Raw genomic sequence first — 23805 nt, 5'->3', positions numbered from 1 at the left:
ATATACACATTTTTGCAGAATATTTTTGTATGCTGCTTTCACAAATAAATGTATATTTTGCACATCCCCGCCCCCAGTAAATGCATTTTTGTATCCATTGCTTGGCTGGAGGATTTGAAGAAATGCAGATTCTGAAGGATGACTTTCTCAGTTCATGCATATGTTTGGAAAGTGCAAATTAAGTAGATTCGCCTTTAAATGCAAAGGGAACCATATTTATTCCCTATTCCTAGCTTGTACACACATTAAATTGAACATAGGCACTTGCCATCCCTACACATGCACAAGAGCTTGTGTGAAACAATGTTTGTGTGTTTGTGAGTGTATACTTGTTGACTTATACAAGTCAGCTACTGTGTACATAGAACACTCATTGAATGTGAATACTCCTATATTTATAAACAAAAGCCACAGGTGTCCCCCAGAAAGCCAGGTAAATTGGCTGCAGAAATGTAGCTATATGCTGAATGGGTAAACTCACCCTGATACTACATAGAACCAACACCATAGCTGAATCTAATTTCTTACCGTTCCTATCCTTTGTATAAATTTGCTTTCCCTTTTGTTTGGCACTGTTTGTCCTTTAGTATTCAGTTTGATCTATGAAAGCAGCAAGCATATTTTAAAACCTTCATTTTTACATCCTTATTCCCTTTGACCGAAAGTAACTTCCACTCCAAAGCTATGTCTTTCTAATTTGTTGTTTGCTTTCCATTCCCCCCCCCCCCAATACTACACAGTGCACTTCAATATATTTTCCTCCTATTGGTTTGATTACGACAGAGAAATTGCAAAGTGTCTCTGTTATGCGTTGATGGACTGCATTGTTCCTTTATTGCATCTGAGAGAGTAATTTTAAAATAGGATTTTTTATTTTTATTTTTTATTTATTTTATTTTTATTTATTTTTTATTTTCTCCCTATCCTACCCCACCTCTGCCACTCAAAAGTCTGATGATCACACCATATAGGCAGACAGTAGAGGTTTATTGTCAGCAAGAGTTTAAAGGCTCATTGGGGGAGAGGGGAGAATCCAATTAGAGAAAGAAGTCCTGCTATACCTATTGGTTCCAGGAAGTGAGGAACATAAGGTTTCAGAGTCACAAGCAAGGGAAACCTAATTGCTACTTATCTTTCCATCACTTGCTCATTGCTGTTTCCTAATTGTGTTCTGTTGTGCAGAGAGAAAGTGGTTATATTGGTATGATACATCTTTCTCTTTTAAATCTTTCAAAGCCTTCATGTCACTGATCTGGATCACAGTTAACTCACAAAGCTAACTTTGCAAATGTATACAGAAAGGTATTTCTTTTTTTTGAACTTTGCAAATGCTACATATGCTGCTCTCCGACCCCTTTCCTGTTATACAAATGCTAGTGCACTGACTGTCAATATGTAGATGACAAATGTCATAACAAGTCATATTTTTATATATTTTTTATTTCTTTTACTACTTTTATACACTACCTTTTTCCTCCAAGGTGCTCACCGTTACAAACCATTCTCTCCTCCTCCTTTTATGCCCGCAGAAACCCTGTGAGGCAGGTTATGCTGAGAGTGACTTGACTGGCTCAAGGTTACCCAGTGAGATTCATGACTTTTTTAAAAAAATAATTTTTATTAAGTTTCATATTGCCAAATTAAACACATCAAACCAATTATTCCAAATTATATCAATACATATCATGTAATCCAATTGTTTTCCAAATTATAAATTTTTGTGGGGGGTGAGATTCATGACTGAGTGGGGATTCGAATGCTTAACTGAGCAGTTGCTATTTTGTGGTTCTGAGGAATGTTCTTATTTATTTATAAAAGTGTGGGAATGTTCAGGGTGGCGGGAGAGGATATATTGTTTATTAATATCCTTCCTAACTTGCACTAGCAAGTTCCTTTACTTAGGAGAGTGCATTCCCCTTCATGCAGCAGAAAACTTGTTGCAGGCTCGTTAGAACCTCTTACTATTATGCAGTTCAGTCTCCCTCAGATTGAATTGTATGTTCCTGGTAAGATCCCCTTTTAAATCCCTCCTAAAAGAATAAAGACACCACAGTTGTTCATAAGCAAGGGAGGATGCTCCAGGCCAGGAGGAACAGGAAGTTTCAACTGGCTGGACTAAACATTCCCTTACATGCCCACTCTAGCAAAAAAAAATGTTGTATTTGACTGCTCCCAGTGGATTACATCCCACAAAAAGGACTTAACATTACACAGGTGTTGAACATAGATTAAGGCCCCATCTGCATTATCCACTTAAAACAGCATCGTATTAGCCAGGGCTTTCCCCAAAGATTCCAGGGGGTTGTGGTTTGTTAAGGGTTCTGGGAACTGTCAGGAGACCCCTATTCCCCTCACAGCGCAATCAATCTCTCTTCACAGGGAACTCTGAGAATTGTCCTTCTATGTGAGGAATAGGGGCCTCCTAAGAGTCCTTAGGTGGCGCTGTGGTCTAAACCACAGAGCGTAGGGCTTGCCGATCAGAAGGTCAACGATTTGAATCCCTGTGACGGAGTGAGCTCCCATTGTTTGGTCCCAGCTCCTGCCGACCTAGAAGTTTGAAAACACGTCAAAGTGCAAGTAGATAAATAGGTACTGCTCTGGTGGGAAGGTAAACGGCATTTCCATGTGCTGCTCTAGTTCGCCAGAAGCGGTTTAGTCATGCTGGCCACAGGACATGGAAACTGTCTGCGGACAAACGCCAGTTGTCCGTAACTGGACTTAACGGTCAGGAGTCCCTTTGCCTTTAAGAATCCTTAGAGAATACTTAACAAACTATAGCTCTCAGGATTCTTTGTGGGAATCTATGACAGTTTAAAGTGGTATTACAGTGGTACCTCGGGTTAAGTACTTAATTCGTTCCGGAGGTCTGTTCTTAACCTGAAACTGTTCTTAACCTGAAGCACCACTTTAGCTAATGGGGCCTCCCGCTGCCGCCTGCACAATTTCTGTTCTCATCCTGAAGCAAAGTTCTTAACCTGAGATAATATTTCTGGGTTAGCGGAGTCTGTAACCTGAAGCGTATGTAACCTGAAGCGTATGTAACCCGAGGTACCACTGTAATAGCACTTTAAATGTACGGTGCAGGGGGGCGGTCTTTGTTTCTCTTCCCCCCCCAATCATGTTCATTTTTCTGCATTTCCACATAAGTCTCCCTGCTATGTGATAACCTTCACCTCCTTAATGGATGGCCGAGGAGACCTTGACCCAGCAGTTTAGCAACCTGCTGGCCAAAGTGCTTGCCCTTCCCTAGCCATGAAACTCACCTAGTGAGGGGTGGGGAGAACCTTTGTCCAGCGGATCTTTCACCCAGCCTGCAGTGGGGAGAGGAGTGCCTCCCCCAGCTCCATTCAGGCATGGTTAGTTTGCTGATGGGCATCCAAGCTCCCCCAATCCAACCTGCAGTGAAGCTTGAAAGCTCTTTGTAAGCATCTCCTTGGGAGGGTGTTTACAAAGCACTGTTTAAAGGCCCCATGTCTCACTTTGAAGTCCCAGGAATTGGGGCTTCAAAGGGAAGCATCGCTTGATGTTACTGTGATGTCAGGTGAGGGAGAGATGGGCACCATGGGGGTGACTGGTGCTGTGGGAGGTTGCTGGTCGTGAATGCTGCTGCCAGTTTTTTGTTTGAGATGTAAAGGGTGGAGAGTTAGCAGAGGGGGTTGCCGAGCAGAGAGAGCAGGGGCAGAGCCCTGTGTCACCTAATATAATGCATTTTTGTATGTTCGTTTCATTAATACATACATTTATATGCACACTTTACCCTAGTATATCATTTACTTGGCTGGAGAACTGCATTGCAAAATTTGTAGCTATGTAAATTTCATTGGCTGACTATGCTTTGGCTCATTTACTGTTTTGGAAAATGTTAATTAGCCAGGGTCGCCTTTAAATGTGAACTGAATTTTGTCACCACCCCATCAGCATTCTTCCTAGAGCTCCTTTATAAAACAGCTGAATGTGGCAATCTCATGTGTACTTTCAAACAGTGAGCGGATTGTCTGCCCCCCTCCTCAATTAAAAGTTTGATTAACTGTTCAGGGGAGGTTGACAACATAGTATCAAGAAGCTGAGAGTTCTCAATCATTTTTCTATCACTGGGTCATGGGAAAACCTTTTTTTTTTTTTTTTTGGCCAGTTAGTGGCAATATTTCACTTAGGTTCTATAAAACCAGACAGAATAAAGTTGGGCTGAATTTAAGCCTCTCGTGTTGTCTGGTCAGATTGACTTCCCAGGGTAACATGCATCACAAATGTAATCTGTGAAATCTGTAAGCGATAGATGCAATCTGTGAGGGACACCAGCTGAAGGGCAGCTGTTTCATATCCTGTAAAGTATATTTTCTCTGTCTCGCTCTCTGTCTCCAAAACACTTTAACAGCCACCCAGAATTTTAATGCTGATCGCAAGTATCCAGTTTGTCACTTTTCTCCTGCACACAGGACACGATCCAAGTTAATAATACCCTCAGCAAAGACTCATAGCTGCAATACAGAGAGGTGTGCATGTACCCACATTTTAGGGGGTTAATTTCTCACTTTTCAGTAGAACATGTGCAGCAACCATTCCCAGAGGTCCCCCCCTTATTGCACTAAGTACCCCCTCATATATATTTTTTAACTCAGTGCCTTCTGTAAAGTTTATGTCCTCTATGGGTTGCCATCTGTCCTCTTTTTCCAGGACGCATCCTCTTTTTCATGGGTATGTAAAATGAGAGTCGTCATAGCAATCCATAGCTAAAAGCAGAAGTCGGCAAATGTGTCCTCTTTTTTGCTCTTTGAAATATGGCAACCCTTGAAAGGGAAAAAATAACATTTGCTCACTCAGAATACTTGTTGAAGAGTAACAGGTAACAGCAGCATTGTTCAGGCAGGCTTAAAATGGTAATCCAGGAACAAAGACATACTTTGGTCTAGTTTAAAATGGAGTCAGAGCTGTGGCTTAGACTTAGTGTATGTTCTACATGAGGTGAAAGAGCAAAGAGGAAGTGCCCAGACAGGTGAGGAGATTTTATATGGCTACACTCTCCCCCATCAGGGCACAATGGGAGTGTCTCTCAGAGTTCTCTCTAGCAATCTTACAGGGAAGCTATATGAGATTCAGCTCCTATCATGTGCCTACCTAGAAATAATAATAATAATAATAATAATAATAATAATAATAATAATAATATTTATTTATCCACCGCCCATCTGGTTTGGGCAGCTTCCAACACACATAAAAACACAATAAAACACCAAACATTAATAGTAACAATCTGATCCAGTATAAAAAGGTCACAATAACTTTAAAATAAACATATATCAAATAAAGCAATATTCAATAATCTATTAAAATCTATTGGTAAACAGTAAAGTTAAACACCAGCAAATAATAATTAAACAGTTTACACTTATCAATTACAATAAAGAATGACTAATCTAAAATCAAGAAAAATAACAGCAAATCACAATACTTAAAATTCCACAAAACATACAAGACCATGTAAAAGGATCAAATCGAGAAACAAGGACACACAACTTATAAAATATCCTTGCATTGTTGGTTTGACTGCATTGTAAATACCCCTCTTGTGGAGGGAAGGTACGTGAAGAAGGGCCTCAGATGATCACAGGGTCCAGGTTGGTTCATATGGGGCAGAGGCAGTCCTTGAGGTACTACAGTCAAGACTAGAGGGAAGTTGGTGCCTCAGGAAGCAGGTTTGTGGATGCATGAAGTAGCAGAGGTTCACTTCCTTCCCCAGCCATCCTTCCTAAGTCATTCATCTGTGTTGGAAGGCAGAGCTATGTAGGCTGTTCAGCTTGCCAAACACCACCTAAGCTAGGCAGCTGCTTAGGCATTGCCTGATAACCAGAGTTAAAGTAAGATTCAACTGCCAGTTCAATAAGCTTCAGCATTATGGAATGGGGAAGAGAAAACGCCATCTTGCCTTTTGCCTCAAGCTCCAAAATTCCTTGGCTCAGCCCTAGTTCTTGGAGCACTCAGTCAAAGGTTCTATTTTTTAAATGGTCCAGGCACTTCCCAATCTCCCAGCACCAAAATGCCCCAGCTGGAGAAAGGAAGGGTTAACACCCCCCCACCCCCCCGTGATATAGTTCCACTGAAAGTTGCACCCACCTCTTGTGCCTACTAAAAGCATCTCTTGATATAGTTGCTGTGGCGATGTGGTCTAAAACACTGAGCCTTTTGGGCTTGCCGACTGGAAGGTTAGCAGTTCGAATATGTATGACGGGGTCAGCTCCTGTTCCTCTGTCCCTACTTCTGCCAACCCAGCAGTTTGAAAGCACACCAGTGCAAGCAGATAAATAGATACTGCTGTGGCAGGAAGGTAAACAATGTTTTGGTGCACTCTTGCTTCTGTCATGTTGTCCTTTTCTGCCAAAAGTGGTCTAGTCATGCTGGCCACATGACCTGGAAAGCTGTCTGTGGACAAACACCATCTCTCTCAGCCTGAAAAATGAGATGAGTGCCACACCCCAGAGTTGCCTTTAACTGGATTTAACCGTCCAGGGGTCCTTCACCTTTACCTAATCACACTATGAAAGTAACATCTATTTTAGCACTGAGGACACATAGAGGTTTCTAAACTCCTCAGTTGGAAATATTTTGTTGATAAACAGATATGCATTTCTAAAATCCCCTTTAGTGCAGAGATCAGAATGAAATTAATTTGTTCTGGAGGTCTGTTCTTAACCTGAAACTGTTCTTAACCTGAAGCACCACTTTAGCTAATGAGACCTCCTGCTACCGCTGCGCCGCTGCTGCACGATTTCTGTTCTCATCCTTAAGCAAAGTTCTTAACCCGAGGTAATATTTCTGGGTTAGCGGAGTCTGTAACCTGAAGTGTATGTAACCCGAGGTACCACTGTATATCCAGGATGAAGTCTATCCAATTAGCACCATGTGCCTGAATGTGTGATGTGCTGATATAAGGAGCCAGAGAACTCAGATCAGGAGCCCTGTAAGGCAGGGACAATTTTCCCATTCCCTGTGCTAGTGGGAGCCTCCCACCAGAAGTGGGAAGATTCACCACCCCTATACTTTATCTTTTTTTCTCTATATACCTATTGCTTTAGGATAAATAAATAAATAAATAAATATCTGTGTTGAGTCGGAATGAAAAAGAATAACTGGGAAATAATGTCTCCATTCTGAGCTCTCCCAAACAATGTATTTAGGTTTTGAAGCAGTATTTAATGTCTCTTCTAGGCTAAAATTAATTACAGAAAAGGAAATAATAATTCAAGTTCCAGAATTGGCTTTTTAGTATAACCAGTTTTTTGTGGAGTTAGGGTTTTTATTTTTTTGCTTGTTTCTCTCCCTCCCCTGTTCTTCTCAAAAGGAGTGTTTAAATACTCATTACAAGCATTGTGGGTCAAATGCATCCATGATTAATTTTGTCCATTTTGCTCCTTCCCTCTTTCTTTTTGTACTAAGTAGTGCTGTAATTGGCTCAATAATTTTTTTAATGCCTTCTTTCCTTCTTTTGCAAAGAAATGGCTTTCCCCACCCACATCCGACCTCCAATACAAACCAATCCACTCCTGGGCCTTCTAAGGGGTTAAGAGTGCGATCAGGGAGCATAAGGAAGACGAGCTGCCTTCATACAACAGGCAGTGCTCTTATTTCAGATATTATTTTGGCCCTTATTTTGTGTTGGAGAAAAAAAATCTGCTGTAAACATTCCCTTGTATCTGTATTTTCACACCACTTTCTTCCTCTCATTGCTGTTTCTACAGCTAACATCACAGACAGTGAATGCTATAAACATCACAGCTCCTTTTCAGATTTTTTTTTCTTTTGACAGCCAGATAGAAGCATTCAGGTAAACTTGCCATTTCTTCTATTTCTTCTGTGTCATTACTGCTCATACTAGACTCACTACTGCTTTATTGAGCAACAATTGTGTGTTAGCAACCAGGTGTTACTCTATGCAGTCTCCACTCATAAGTAGTTCGGGAGACTGTGTCAAAAGATATTGTAGCCATATATCCTTGGCTGGTGTGATGTCATATATCCTGGATTCTCACTGATGGATCTCATGAGGCTTTAAATATGAGCTCTGTTTATCACCTTTCTATCTGTTTCTGATGTCTAGGCTGTGAGTACCATTCCTTATGTAGCCAGAATGGCATCACCCATAAACAAGAGGGAGGTATCAGCCATCTTAGGGCAACCTCAAGATTTTCAAAAGTACAAAAATCTTTAGCGGGGCGGGGGACTTAATGGGGGAATATCAAGAACAGCCCAATGAAGACAGAGTGTCCTACATGCCGTGGAATGCTGACTTGCTGTTGAGAGATAATCCATTTAGCATCCAGTGAAGTTCACAAACATAAGGGCACCAGCCCTCTCCAATTCCCCCCCTCCAACTAGAGTTCCTTTTTACCTGTTGTTGCTAACAGTCATTCAGAGAGCTATCATCCAAGTTGTCCAGTTCTTTGATTGGTTTTCCTAGTACTTTGGTTGACTGCAGAGGCGTAGCATGGAGAGGCAGTAGGGGACATCACCCCAGGCAGAAATTCTGAAGGGCACAACTGGACCGCAGTGGTCCCAAAGGTGCTGTGAGGTTGGGAGGGAGGTGGCTCCCTTTTCTGGCAGCAACATGCAGCACATGCATCTCTTGGGGGCCCTTCCCTGCTTATACATCCCCCTCTCTCTGCCTGCCCCCTTTGGTGTCTCAGGATGGCGAGCCACATGCTTCTTGCACCATGGCTGGCCCTGCCACCATACACATTGGCCCACTGCTGCACTGGTTGGCCCCTTGGCTGCTGCTGTCCTGGGGCTGCTCCTGATTCACCTGCCAAGGCCCCCGTATGGGAGCAGGCAGCTGCACACGCAGCAGGGTGTCTCCTGCCAGAGTGCCTGGTGTGGACAAAGAGAAGAATGCACAGAGAAGAATGGCACATTCAGAACATTTTCAATGTAAATATTTACATGGTGTTATCTAAATCTGGGATCGGGCACCTGTGGCCCTCTAGATGTTGTGAGACTGCAAGTACTATAAGTCCCAGCAAGCATAGCCAATGGTCAGGGATAATAGGTGGGAGTTGTAGTTCAGCAGCATCTAGAGTGCCAAAGGTTTCTCAAACCGGCTGTAGTTTCATCCCATTTGCAGATCCTGCATTTAGCAGGGGGTTGGACTACATGACCTCCATGATCCCTTCCAGTTCTATGATCAAATATTTCATCCATTTCACCTACTTCCTACACCTGTGTGTATCCTTCAATCCCCTCAAGGTCCATCCCATATCTAGAAAGCAAGGGGCTTATGGTTTTAATGCTACCTGAGTCCATCCTTGGGGAATACATGAGCCTTACTCCACCGACAGAGATCTAAAGGGAAATTTGTTCTCCGTATTCCCACTTTAGAAAAAGGAGTCATCAGTGGGGGATAAAAATCTGACAGTGCAGTCATCTTATCCTCAAAAGACTGGACAATGGCACGAGCCATTTCACATCTATTAGCAGAGAAAAGAGGAGAAAACGAGATCTAACTTGGCTGCCAAAAGCATTTGCCCTCCTCCTTCCTGTGTACATATCACAAAGACAATTCATCATTTTTCTACGCAGTTTTACAATAAAAAAATCTTCCGCTTTTGCCAGCAACTTCCCTCTATCCCCCACCCCCACCCCAATGCCCTCCCAGTTCTGTTGGCTGGCAACATCTGTAGCAGCAGAGCCAGCATTTGTAAGACTGATATATTCAGTTTTTGAAAGCTGGACCAAAACATGTCCAAAAATATTGAATAGAACGGGTGTTGCACTCATTAATAAGCAACAGATCTTTTAACATTCATGGATAATTCTGTGTTAGGCTTACAAATACATTCAATGCAGATGCCAAACAACATTCTCTTGTAATTAGTGTTACCTGCAGTTGGATTTGAAATATGGAATTGTTATGCTAAGTGGGTACAGTGTTGTGCAGCAACTGCAGTACATAGGCAATAAACAGGGTGGTGTTAGGCGAGATAGGCTCTTGGAGTGAGAGATTTACACTTTATGCTCATGGATTTATCAGTCGGCATGCTTAGCTGAAATTTGTTCAAGGAAATTTGGTGCCAAGACTGGACAATGACATATGCTGTATGAGTTTCTTGCATTAATTTTTGTTCTTCGCTGCTGCTGTTAAAGTGGGTCCTTTCTTACCCTGCAGAAACTTGTTTACTGTGCTTATTCTCCTCTGACAAAGGAAGATGGTAGCAAAATTGATGGGAGTACTTCATTTACTAGAGAGCCACACCACTGAGACTGAACTTATCAAGGTGTCTGTCTAATCACCGTCAGTGTTGGGGCTGAAAGACTCAGATTCCCTATCTACAGCTGAGGCCAGTAGATTGCTGAGACGGCACAGGAACTGTCCAGCCAAGCATCCAGAAAGATGCGTCACCAGTGATATCCATTCAGTGTGAAAGGCACTGCTATTCCATCCTAGCTTAGATCTAGAGATTCATGATTTCTCCTCCAGGACAGAATTCAGGCTATGAGTCAAGTGCTGCATCTTTTGGTTTGGGCTTCACTTCAGGCTTTCTGTTACCACTGCTGCTTTAGAAAACCAGGTTTGACTGTGGAGAGTCTGGAGCAAGAGGGCGGCTGTTCAGGACTCTGGGGGGCAGAGCATTAAAACGGGCTATATCCTAGGGCCAGTACCTGAAGAGACTCCCCAACAAGCTACTGGGATCTGTGATGGGATTCTCCTCCATGGCTGCGGGGTACATACTGTGATGCAAGAGGGGCTCTGTATGACTGAGTCTCCTCTTCTGATGATGTTATTTTTAATAATAATAATAATAATAATATTAATAATAATTTATTATTTGTACCCCGCCCATCTGGCTGGGTTTCCCCAGCCACTCTGAGCGGCTTCCAACAAAGATTTAAAATACATTAAAATGTCACACATTAAAAACTTCCCTGAACAGGGCTGCCTTCAGATGTCTTCTAAATGTCAGGTAGTTGTTTATCTCTTTGACATCTGATAGGAGGGCGTTCCACAGGGCGGGCGCCACTACCGAGAAGGCCCTGTGCCTGGTTCCCTGTAGCTTTGCTTCTTGCAGAGAGGGAATCACCAGAAGGCCCTTGGCGCTGGACCTCAGTGTCTGGGCAGAAAGATTGGGGTGGAGACGCTCCTTCAGCTATATTGGGCCAAGGCCGTTTAGGGCTTTAAAGTTCAACACCAACACTTTGAACTGTGCACGGAAATGTACTGGGAGCCAATGTAGGTCTTTCAGGACCGGTGTTATATGGTCTCGGAGGCCGCTCCCAGTCACCAGTATAGCTGCCGCATTCTGGATTAGTTGCAGCTTCCAGGTTACCTTCAAAGGTAGCCCCACATAGAGCACATTGCTGTAGTCCAAGCGGGAGATAACCAGAGCAGGCACCACTCTGGTGAGACAGTCTACGGGCAGGTAGGGTCTCAGCCTGCACACCAGGTGGAGCTGGTAGACAGCCGCCCAGGACACAGAATTGACCTGTGCCTCCATGAACAGCTGTGAGTCCAAAATGACTCCCAGGCTGTGAACCTGGTCCTTCAGGGGCACAGTTACCCCATTCAGGACCAGGGAATGCTCCACACCTGCCCACCCCCTGTCCCCCAGTGTGACACAGTATTGCCTTTTAGTAGCCTTGTGCAGAGATTCGGTGAATTTGTGGGCAGGAATTGGGACTGGTTCCTCCGTCACCACTTTGATTGCCATCTTGCTGAACTGAATAATGTACCATTGGGGACCCTGTCCTTTGCAGATTTTACAGAGAGAACCTATGTGTATATAATGTGCATATTGACCATGTGGAAATCAGGGACACTGGCCACAATTCTGTCCTCACCCTCCACAGAAACATTCACTGGATGTCTGCATGGCACTACCAAGTACTATTGGTCTGTTTACTTCATGATTTTGGCAGGTCGCCAGATTCCATTGGTGTCTGGTATCCATTGGGACTGGTAGGGTGGAAGGCAGGAACCCCAAACAGTAGGTGGAGCTAGGGACAGTGCCAAGCAGAAGCAATTAAGTCTTGTTTTGCCCTCACTACATATCCTCCTGTCTATTGAGTTCTCCGGAAGTTCTCAGGAAGAGGAAACTCCTGCAGTTAGTCTTATCTCGACTAGTTGCAAGGTCACCCACTTTGGGAAACACTGGACTGTATGGAGATGATGAAATTGATGGCAAAAATAAGAGACCAAAAAATTGAAAGGTTTGTGGAAGAGTGGAGACCCTAACTAAACCAAATTGCAGGCAGGACTGGAAATGAGAATGATAAAAAAAAAATGTAATGGAGAATATATGTTACAGAAATAAGTATTCTATTTAAGGCAGTAGATAAAATGATTTGAACAGAAACATCATGGAAGTGAGGATGGGAAGTCAAAATGCTAAGGGACTATAGTATGGAAACTGAATTGAATTTGTTAAATTGTATGAAAATCAATAAAAATCTATGATAGAAAAATCCTACACTGCCAGGACTTTTTTGGCCCTGTCTACAAGGAATCCTTTTAACCAATGATTCCATAGATTAGACAAACCTTATGCATGCAAAGCAGGTTCTCAGTTGCTGAGCTCCGGGCCCTCCCCAGTACTATAGTCTCTCCTTAATGAACCGTGTGAGCACTTCTGCAAAGAAAGCCATGCAAAACTCAGTATGTGGCTCAGAAAATGGCAGGGTTTTCCTTCCCCCTCCCCTTCTGTTTCCCCCAGAATAAAATGAACTGCTTCTGTGGGGAATGACAAACACACTTACAGCATGATTTGGATTGCAATCTACAAGATGAAAGGCCTTGATCTGTAGTAAGTTATGCATAGTGTTTGCTAAGTTATAGCATTTCATAACGGCACCGGTGTGAGTGCAGCCGTGGAAATCCAGTTTTCTCTCTAAATTAAAGAATGCTGCGTGCAATACAAGTAACCACAGCAGAATGTAAATTCTCTTTCCCCACCCCGATACATACCAAAAAAAGGCCAATGGTTGAGTTATAAGAGATATTTGTGTGTGTGTGTGTGAACATATATCCACTAACCTGGGAATAAGCCCCATATAACAACAATGGGACTAGATTCTGAGTAAACATACACTGCTAATCCATTTATTTATTAATTCCTAAGCAAATCTGCCAAGAGGGACCAGAGTCACAAAATAACAATCTAAGGGTGAAACTTGTTGTTTCTGTTGAATGTGCAGGGTAGTGTTTTCTTTTGGTCAGAGCATAATCCATTGATAATTATTGAAAAATAATAATTTAACCACATAAATTAAAATTATGGAACAAAAAAGTTGGAGCACTCTGTTTCAATATTTTAAATTAATTTTGAAATAATATACTTAAGGATTTCTGCGCCTAATCCCTCTTCAATAAAGTTTGGAGCAGCCCTGAAAAGAGAAAAGTGTTTAATTTAGGCTGAATATGGGGTGGGGATTCAATCAATATGCTGGCTTCTGAAAAAAAAGAGGGAGTTATATCTCTCTCCCTCTCTGGCAAGATTGGCTGTGAAGCCTCATCTTGTAGCATTGGCTTTAAATAGCATCCCCATCTCGTCAAGAGAATTCCTAAGAAAAGCACTGCTGGATCTAACAGCCAAAGGCCAACTAATCAAACATCCTTTGTACACAATGGCTGAGCAGATTCATAAGGATGACCATGCCTAGAAACTGCACCTAATTCTGGCAGAAAACGAAAAAATTATAGACTTTCCCTCTGTTTTATAACAATTGTAAAAGTGATCTGCATGGAAACCTTTGGATGTTATCTGCATGCAATTTTGCTGGCTTAATCCACTGTGGAAGAACTCCTCCTCCTGCAAATTTCATCCACTTGAACCCAAAGGGGGAAAGTGGTTAAAGCTATTTTTAGATTCTGCACTGTAGTGAATAGAAAGCGTTGTTCTATACAGAGCGACTTGGAAATGGGAACCCAGATTGAAGTGGAGAGAGCACAGAATGACTCAGTAATAGATACAAATTATAGGCAAATCTTGAGGTCCATGCACAAACCTTTCATATAGCCATCATGACCAGTACTTCTTGCTATAAATGTTACGATTGTTATATACAGTAATATTGTTGTGATTTTGAATATGGTTGTAAGCTGCTTTGTAGAGAAGTTGTCTCAAAAAGTGGGGCATAATTTCTTAAATATCATGAAAGGGAATTTAAGCAAATGAGTTGTGTAGGTTTTTTTGTGTGTGGGGGGGGGTTGTGTGTGCATGTCATGGAAACAAAGGCAAGAGGAACTGCAATAAAAGTGACAGATTGGAATGGTGTCTAATCTGGATCAAGTAAAAAACAAAAACAAAACTTTAGCAACATCTACATGAGAGATGGGGAATCTTTGGCCCTCCAGATGGTGGTGGACCCCCATTTCCATCAACCACAGCTAACGTGGTCAATAGTCAGGAATAATAGAAGCTGTAGTGACACCTGCAGGATTACATTCTCCATCCTTAGCCAACAAGAATGTCTCATGACAATCCCATCATCATACAGCCATGTTGGCTAGGGCATAATAATAGTAATAATAATAATAATAATAATAATAATAATAATAATAATACCCTGCCCATCTGGTTGGGTTTCCCCAGCTACTCTAGGTGGCTTAGAGAATATATAAAACTTCATAAAACATCAAACATTAAAACTTTCTGATACAGGGCTGTCTCCAGATGTCTTCTAAAAGTTGTATAGTTCTTTGTCTCCTTGACATCTGAAAGGAGGGTGTTCCACAGGGAGGGCACTTCTGTTGAGAAGGCCTTCTACCTGGTTCCCTGTAACTTCGCTTCTCACAATGAGGGAAGCAGCAGAAGACCCTCAGAGGAGGACCTCAGTGTCCAGGCAAACGATGGGGGTAGGGATGCTTCTTCAGGGCTGAGGCCATTTAGGGCTTTGAAGGTCAGCACCAACACTTTGAACTGTGCCTGGAAATGTACTGGGACCCAATGTAGGTCTTTCAGGACCGGTGTTATATGGTCTCGGCAGCCGCTCCCAGTCACCAGTCTAGCTGCTGCATTCTGGATTAGTTGCAGCTTCCAGGTTACCTTCAAAGGTAGCCCCACATAGAGCACATTGCTGTAGTCCAAGCGGGAGATAACCAGAGCAGGCACCACTCTGGTGAGACAGTCTACGGGCAGGTAGGGTCTCAGCCTGCACACCAGGTGGAGCTGGTAGACAGCCGCCCAGGACACAGAATTGACCTGTGCCTCCATGAACAGCTGTGAGTCCAAAATGACTCCCAGGCTGTGAACCTGGTCCTTCAGGGGCACAGTTAGCCCATTCAGGACCAGGGAGTCCCCCACACCCGCCCGCCCCCTGTCCCCCCAAAACAGTACTTCTGTCTTGTCAGGATTCTACCTCAATCTGTTAGCCACCATCCATCCTCCAATTGCCTCCAGACACTCACACAGGACCTTCATCACTTTCACTAGTTCTGATTTAAAAGAGTGGTAGAGCTGGGTATCATCTGCATATTGATGGACACCCAGTCCAAACCCCCTGATGATCTCTCCCTGTGGCTTCATATAGATATTAAAAGGCATCGGGGAGAGGATGGAACCCTGAGGCACCCCGCAAGTGAGAGCCCAGGGGTCTGAACACTCATCCCCCAACACCACTTTTTATGGGAAGTGTAGTCCAAAGCATCTGGTTGGCAAAGGCTGTTCTATCCTGCAAGATGGAGTGGGAAACCTTTTTCAATCCAACAGCCCCATAACTTCACAGGCAAACTTCTGGATGTCTCATGCCAGCACTGCGTGGAGCCAGAGGCAAAAGTAAGTCAAGCAACAGATGTGACTCTTACCTTTGTACAGTAGACTACATTCCAGCCACACAAAAGCCAGAGGCACCTATATATCTGCATAATCTCAATTCAGGCAAGCCTTTAAGCATGTGTTTTGCACATTCTACTTCTCTCTCCTTTCATGTTCCTCCCCTACAAAGGGAGAAAGATAGTGTTATGAGTTTGTGGGTGTCAGACCACTGTGAATTCCTGGACCAATAAGTGTTCTGGAGAATTTGGGTGGCGTGCAACAATATTATCTCTTCCCCAAACACCAAAATAAAGCACATTACAAGACACATTACAACATCCTTCTTGTTCCCTGTATCAGCAAGCAGCTCATCACTCCAAACTACCTTTTGTGCAGCAGAAAACCCAAATTGCTGTTTGTTCTGATTTAGCATTAAAGAGAGAGTTTGGTGCGGAAAGCACGGTGTGTGTGTGTGTGTGTGTGTGTGTGTGTACAGACACAGAGCTTTAAAAGCATAAAGTAAAAAGCATAGAGTAAATGTTAAGTGTGGATGGAATCTTAGACCTGCTAAGGCCCTCAGCACAAGCTGTTAGCTCTGCCAGAAGAGGACAACAAAGCACAATGTGGACTTGCACTCCTCCCCCATCAGCCCAGTCTTACTAACACTCTCAGTTCTTTTTCTTCCTTCATTTAAAACATGGCCTGCTAGATGTTTAAATGTTATCATGTTGTTCCTCTAGGCTAAATATATGTAACTCCTTTAATCTCAGTGGTAAATTCCTAGTTAAATGTTTTAAATAGATGCATTTAAATAAACAACTTGACACAAGTAACATTCATTTAGCATGTCAGGTCTCTGCTATTTCTAAAGACTTCTATTTTTCCTCTTTTGAGTTTCATCATTTTGCCTTGTTTAAATGGCCTCTTTCTTAGAAATTGGATCTATTAATCTATGGTGTAATGTGAGGGTTACAATAATTATAGAGAGTGTCAATAGGGGATCTGTACAGGTGGAAATTCTATCGCCCAATATATTTGGTGAGGAGGTTGGGCAGAATTGTCATAGTATAGATAAGCTCAGCTGCTCTGCAGTGTGGGCCTAAAGTCTGTATTGAAGATCTCTCAGGTGAGAGGTTATAAGATTTAGCAGAAGGTCCTTCAGTGCTGGTGGAAATGAAGATATGCCACTGCCATAACAGATACACCACCAGAACACTCTAGATCCACTGGCACAGAGCCCTACCAGGGGAGAAATTCCACCAGTGAGGCTATAGCAACATAATGGCAGAAGTAGGATGGAGTCATGGATGGGATGCTGTCTGTGTGGGTCTGTAGTTGCCCTCCTTGCCTGTTTTTTGGCGGCTTATAAAAAGAGTATTTCCCTTCCTAGCTGGATCTTGAGTCCTTTGCTATGTATGCTCTCTGCAGGTGTTGTTTCTAGGGAGCTTTGTGGGTGCAATGTTTTTTTTTTTGGGCTCCCCTTCCTGCTCCGTGTGTGTACTGGTCTCCTAAAACAGTTTTTGAGAGCAGCACGAGAGAATTCAAACTTGTTTCAAGGGTTGGTCTCTTAGGGAGAAGAGTGCCCTGCCCCACTGCTCTCAGCTTGTGTGCCCCCTGTCTTACTTCCTTTTTAGAGCTCCAGTGGGTGGAACTGTATGCCAGCTCCCTACTCCTTATTCTCAGTGCTGCCTCTGCAGGGTAGAAGGCATGGACAAAATAGTTGTTTCTTCCTATCATTGGATCTGGTTCCACCTACTGTTGAGTTCCCTACTTTCCTCACTAACAGTCCCAGTGAGCACCGCCCGGAAAAGACTCAGTATGGAGGCCAAATGGCCGAAATATTGGGAAATAATAGAAAAAGATGGAGATAATTGGAGGTTGCAGAGTTTGGAGAAACTAAAAGATAAAGTGCGAGATTGGTTACATTATGCTCAGATCAAAGAGGTTTTTAAGATGGATAAAAAGATAGGATTCCAGGTGGAAAAATCAAAGTTGGAAACGGAATTGTTAGAACCTAAGACTAAGGTACTTTCAAGAATGTATAATTTGCTGCTAAAATGGAATACACAAGATGAAACGGTTAAATCGGCTATGATAAAATAGGCACAGGACATTGGGTACAATATCATGTTTGCTGACTGGGAAAGGTTATGGACCACCGGGTTGAAATTCACGGCATGTAATGCCTTGAAAGAAAATATTATGAAAATGATATATAGGTGGTACATGACCCCAGTCAAGCTTGCTAAGATATACCATTTGTCTGATAATAAATGTTGGAAATGTAAAGAAACTGAAGGAACGTTCTTTCACCTCTGGTGGACCTGCCCTAGAGTTAAGGTTTTCTGGAAATGATATATAATGTGTTGAAAAAGGTATTTAAGTATACCTTCCCTAAGAAACCAGAGGCCTTCCTTTTGGGCATTGTCGGCCAGAGGGTGTTAAAGAAGGATCGGACATTTTTTATGTATGCAACAACAGCAGCAAGGATACTTATAGCCAAGCACTGGAAAACCCAAGATTTGCCCACACTGGAAGAATGGCAGATGCAACTGATAGACTATATGGAATTAGCAGAAATGACTGGCAGAATCCGAGACCTGGGAGAAGAGGCTGTGGAGGAGGACTGGAAGAAATTTAAGGACTATTTACAAAAATACTGTAAATTGTATGACTGTTAAGAAAGATGTAAGATTATTAATAATATGGCACCTTTAAGATAGTTAAAAGGAGTATGAAGATAAATGAAAATATAAGAAAAGACAAATTTTGGATAAATATTATGCTAAAATTAAGCTTTTAAGGTTTGGGTAAAACTATCTAAAATTAGGGACACAATATTGGAAATTATAATATAAGAATTGAAACAAGGTGATAAATTGTTGGGTAAAGTTCGAAAAACTTAGAACGCAGGAACGAGAGATGTGAGGAAGTCCAAAGAAGTGAAGAAAATGTGGATATTGAAAAAATTATATGTTATTTTGTTTGCTTTTTTGTTGTATTGAGAAAACCTTTAATAATTTTTTTTTAAAAAAAAACAGTCCCAGTGAGCACCACCCACCCCTGTACTGTGGCATTGTTGTGAACATTGTGATGCAAGGGTGTGTCTCCATCATGACTTCACTGGCTCCCTCTGTGTATCGGTGGCATGTGGGCATCACTGCTGACCCAGCCCCTAATTGAGGGAGGAGGCGTGTCTGTCATTTTAACATATATTTTTTTATCTGCTTCTGTGCTTTCTCCCTCCCTTCTGGAGCCAGCACACATTGGATAGGGCATGATGTGGCTGTGTGTCTACTCCTGCATAACTAGAGTAGTTTATGATTGCTCTGCCCTTCTTTTTGCATGAGCCTTTATTTTGGTGTTTGGGGAAGAGATAATATTGTTGCATGCCACCCAAATTCTCCAAGCTGTGCAAGATTCCAAGGGTTCCAGGTGGTTACCCAGGGTTTGTGCTAATTAGATCTAACATTTGCTAGGCCCAGGGATTATAGGTGTCTGGCACGCCATTTAACATCCCAATAAGAACACTTATTGGTCCAGGAATTCACAGTGGTCTGACACCCACAAACTCATAACACTATCTTTCTCCCTTTGTAGGGGAGGAACATGAAACGAGAGAGAAGTAGAATGTGCAAAACACATGCTTAAAGGCATGTTATTAAAAGTGGCTCTCCCCAGGGAGGTTTGTTGCTTTCATTATACATCCTCTTCAATTAGGCCTTGGGCTGATTAACCATCTATGTCCTTTTAAATGTGGGTATTTTTCTGGGAGGGGGGATTATTGTTTTGTTTGTATTCTTATTATGTTCTTTGTGGTTTTATTCTGTCTTTTTATGCTGTGAACTCCCCTGAGATCTTCTTATGAAGGGCGGCATATCAATCAATCAATCAATCAATCAATCAATCAATCAGAGTGATATATAGTAATTAGGGTTCAAGAGTTGTCACCCCAGAAGCTTACGTGAAGAGCTGTGTGGCAATGAGGCTATCTAACATTCTGACGTCAATGTCCATAGTTAGGGATGGGGGAAGAAATTCTGTTTCCCCTTCCTGAAACAATAGGCGAATGAAAATGCAGATGTCCTTGAAAAGCTGCACTTTTCTGAATTTTGAGATGCTCTTCTCCAGTCAAATAAATGGCATGCAATAATGCATTATTAGGTAAGATTGCTTTAAAAAATATGCACACTAGCCAAAGTTGCATACAAAGATGTGTACTGGTGAATATTCAAAAGGACTGTTTATTTTGGGGGGGCAGGTCAAAGTTGTTGAGCTTTTTTAGAGGGGCACCTCAAACTTTTTGAGCTTTACACAAACTAGTAACCCTTTGATACTATGAATGCAGTCATAGGCCGGTGATCTTCCCCCGCCCTTCAGATGTATATTTAATAGTTTTGGCTAAACAAATAAATAATAATATCTGTAGTAGTGTGCATTTGCTGGAAACCTGTAATTGTAAACTGCAATGACTGCAAGGAAAGAAACAGATTATGGCAGTTAATGTATCCTAATATATATCAAGCACAAGGTTGTGCTGTTGTGCAGATGTTCCTTCCTGTTGCTGAAGAATAGTGTTAATCCAGCCACAGATTCATTTATGTACATTCTAACTGCTCTGGTGAAGCTGTCAGCTATAGAATATTGACTAACAGTGTGGTTTGAGTAAGGGAAATGAAAAGTCATTTTGGCTGGCAAAATCAAATTTGTGGAGATAGGAAAGGCTGTGCAGTGGAAATGAAGAGAGGACAGTAACAGTTGTGCTGAACAGGGAAGATGAAGGCTAGTGGGAAGAGATCTGAGGGACTAGAAAGAGATCTGAAGGCTAGAAAAGTCAGGATCTGAAGGACAGATGGGTGGAGCAGGCACTGACGAACGAAAGAGAGATGAAATTGAAACCTGGAGGAAAGATGCTCACATAGGGCCTATTATAGGGATGGGGAACCTGTGGTCCTTCAGATGTTGTTGGGCTGTAGCTGCTGTCAGCCCCAGTCAGCAGGCCAATGGTCATGATGGGAGTTGCATCAACATGTGGAAGGTCATAGGTTCCTCATCTCTGGTCTAACAGAATAATATTTTAACTGGAGAACCAAAGAATCTGGAACATCCAAGAGGTTGTGCTGAATGAATTTCATCTGAGGTTGTGTACCTCTTTTTTCCTACCTTGGTTTACAAATGACGCTTATTCTTTGAATATTTTTTTTTAAAAAAACACACATCTAGGATATAATCACAGACAAATAGTGTCAGGGAGTGTTAGACGAAGCTGATGGGATTGCATCTGAGTTCTGGGAAAGGTTGAGGACAGGAAGGTTAACATCTTTCATAAATGTTGAATGATATCTCTGATCCAAAGGACATTTGAAGAGTGAAAACAGCAGAGTTTTATATTGGTGGAGGAGAGAATTAGCTTGAGGCACTGGAAGGACAACAGAGAATGGATTTTCAATCTGTCGTAGAAGGAGACTTATTAAAGAGTAATCTGCAGAATACAGAATGAGATTTATTTCTGTTGATATGGAAACCATTTATGGATTATGTTCATGAAGGGGAAAATATTATATATAATATATAGCAGAAATGATATATGGGCATTGAGTACTCGGGCTTGCCATTTTTCCTTGCAAAAGGAACCATAACCTTCAAGATGTTTTCCCATTTGTTTACGGGAACACTTTATTAGCCACTCTATATGAGAATTTGGGTTTTGTTGTACAATAGGATCTTTGAAATGGACTTTGGTGGGCTTGCCCTGATTGTGGAAATAGGCTAAAGTGAGCATGAGATGCAAAAGCTATGATATGTTACTAATGGCTGTTAACTATATTTACAGGAATGGTTATTGGGAATTGGGAATGCATCTTGAGTGCATCCTACCTGTTTGCCCTTGATGTTCCTTATCAGATACGGTTTTCTGACAGTTGAGGAGCTCTGCCTTTTCAAACAAGCTGTGCATCGGAGTTTGGTGGAGGTGAAATTTGTCCAGGGTGGAGGGGTTGGGGTGGGCAGAAGTGGGTGAGAGAGTGGGTGAAAGATGGAGGGAGTGAGTGAGAGAGAACATACATCAGCATACAGGCAGGAATCAAGTCACAAGTGCATCCCTCTAGCAATACAATAAGGCTCAGTGGGTCCATAAGGCAAGACAGGACCAAAACAATGTGGGACATCTTTGCTAGTCTCAGGTGCTTCATCCTCCCCATCTGGATTTGGATCTGAAAGCCCCAGGGAATGTGTCAGTGTGTTTGAGAGTAAGTTGTAAGCAAGCATAACATCATTGCTGGCTGCAAGCATGTCTGTTGAGGCAGCAGCCTTAGATTCTAATTTGCCAGCTTTGTGGAGCTTGAGCCAACATAAGATAGCCTTAACGAATGTTGAGAATGCTTTGATTGATGGAATTGGTGCTACTACAGGTGGTGGTGCATAATACCCATTCCACATTTGATCATTTAGTGTGGCGGCACCTGCACATTGGAACTCCCTGCCTATTGAGATCAAGCAGCTGGCTTCACTCTGCTCTTGTCAGCTAGAGACATTCTTGTATAGACAAGCCTATCCAGATGCTTATGACATTTTGAAATAAATAAATGTGTGCTTTCTTTGACAAGCCTGAAAACAGTTGAGCAATAGTTTTCATAAAAACGTTCTGATGACTTCTTCTTTTTTTATCAGATTGGGTTAAATTTGGCATGTCCATAAACATCATCAGGTAGAATATGTATACAAAATTCCAGGTTATTAGCTCAACAGGTGACATCTTTTATACGCCATCCTTGAGATTTAGAGTGGTGGAATGCCCTCTCCTTTTCTGCTACCCTTCTTAACTAAAGACGAAATTCCATGTCCCTTTAATGTTGAACTGTTGGTAGCAAGGAACATAGGGCCAAGTTAAGCTATTAGTCCACCTGCCTCAGTATGGAATGGTAGTATTTCTCTAGAATTTCAAACAGGGTATCTTTCCAAACCTCACATGGAAATGCCAAGAACTGAAACTGGGACCTTTTGCATGTAAATCAGATGCTCTATGACCCTGACCTATGATGCTTCGTCAACTATAGCTTTTCCTCTATATGATATTGTAGTACAATTATATTTCCTCGGTATATTTGACCATGATATCCTGGCTTGTAAATCAGAGAAGGGAAGGCTATTGTAGAAACACTAAATAATGAATGCAGCCTATAGAAGACCAAGTATTCAAGGGGAGATGATTGTTGTTATCAGGTAATGATCTTCGTTGTGAAAACAGGGATCTGGCAAGCATGGCTCTCCTTCCTTTTGTGCAATGTTGGAGACAAATTTGTTTTTAGGGGCTGGCCTAGGGTTGGTGAGATCCTGGCATCCATCATTTTAGTTTGCTCAGAAGCATAAGCAATGGTTTGATGAGGTGGGGGGAAAGGGACACACACACACACACAGAGAGAGAGAGAGAGAGAGAGAGAGATAACGATAGCAAGATCATGTTAGATGTTAGACAAGGCCTGTTTTAGTACATAAATAAACATCAGTTCTTGTCAATAGATTGCTGCTGCGGCAAAGGGTTCAATTCATATACAGTTCACAACACATTTCTCACGGTAAGCCCAGATAAGGAGAACCAGAGTTTGTTTTTCCCCTCTGAAAGCTGGCTTAACTTTGCATTTAATGCATATTACATGTAAATATTAGTGGTGCCACCCTGACTGCAGCTAGGTTTGCACTGACATGTGGCAAGAGCTTCTCGGGGATGGTTCTGCATTTGGGGAATGCCCTGTCTGATGAGGAGTCCTTGTCTCCTTCATTACTGACCTTCAGGATAAATTTAAAAGTCTTCCTGTTGGTGTTCATGCACTTAAAAAGAAGAAGAGCTTGCATTTGAAAGGGTACCTAATGGCCAGAAAGAATCCTACACATCTGTTTTTTTTAAGAACCCAACCTCTGACTTTCCCATAACTCTCTGTTCCTGCATTCTCACTCTCTCATGCTCTGGTGTGAAAGGCTTCTCTCAGCCTCAAACTTTTCTCCCTAAAAAAAAAAAAGAGAGAGAGAGAGAGGAAAAAAAAGATGTGGTTTCCTTTTAGGGAGTCAGATATAA

At 42.2% G+C, this 23805-nt stretch overlaps 2 long non-coding RNA genes across 2 annotated transcripts in view; one reads left to right on the top strand and one right to left on the bottom strand.

Annotated features, from left to right (window-relative positions):
- Nucleotides 1-23805, top strand: part of LOC310837049 — a 56090-nt gene that overhangs the window by 24195 nt on the left and 8090 nt on the right. The gene's annotated exons all lie outside the window — the stretch shown is intronic.
- Nucleotides 4621-17497, bottom strand: LOC310837069. The gene is made up of 4 exons (XR_014560403.1): nucleotides 17358-17497; nucleotides 12524-12611; nucleotides 9282-9455; nucleotides 4621-4787 (listed from the first exon to the last, which is right to left on the bottom strand). It is a non-coding gene; the product is annotated as an uncharacterized lncRNA (long non-coding RNA).

This window comes from Podarcis gaigeae (genome assembly GCF_964106915.1).
Source record: "Podarcis gaigeae genome assembly, chromosome: Z".
NCBI classification, from domain to species: Eukaryota; Metazoa; Chordata; class Lepidosauria; order Squamata; family Lacertidae; genus Podarcis; species Podarcis gaigeae.
This window is presented reverse-complemented; position numbering and strand designations above follow the sequence as displayed.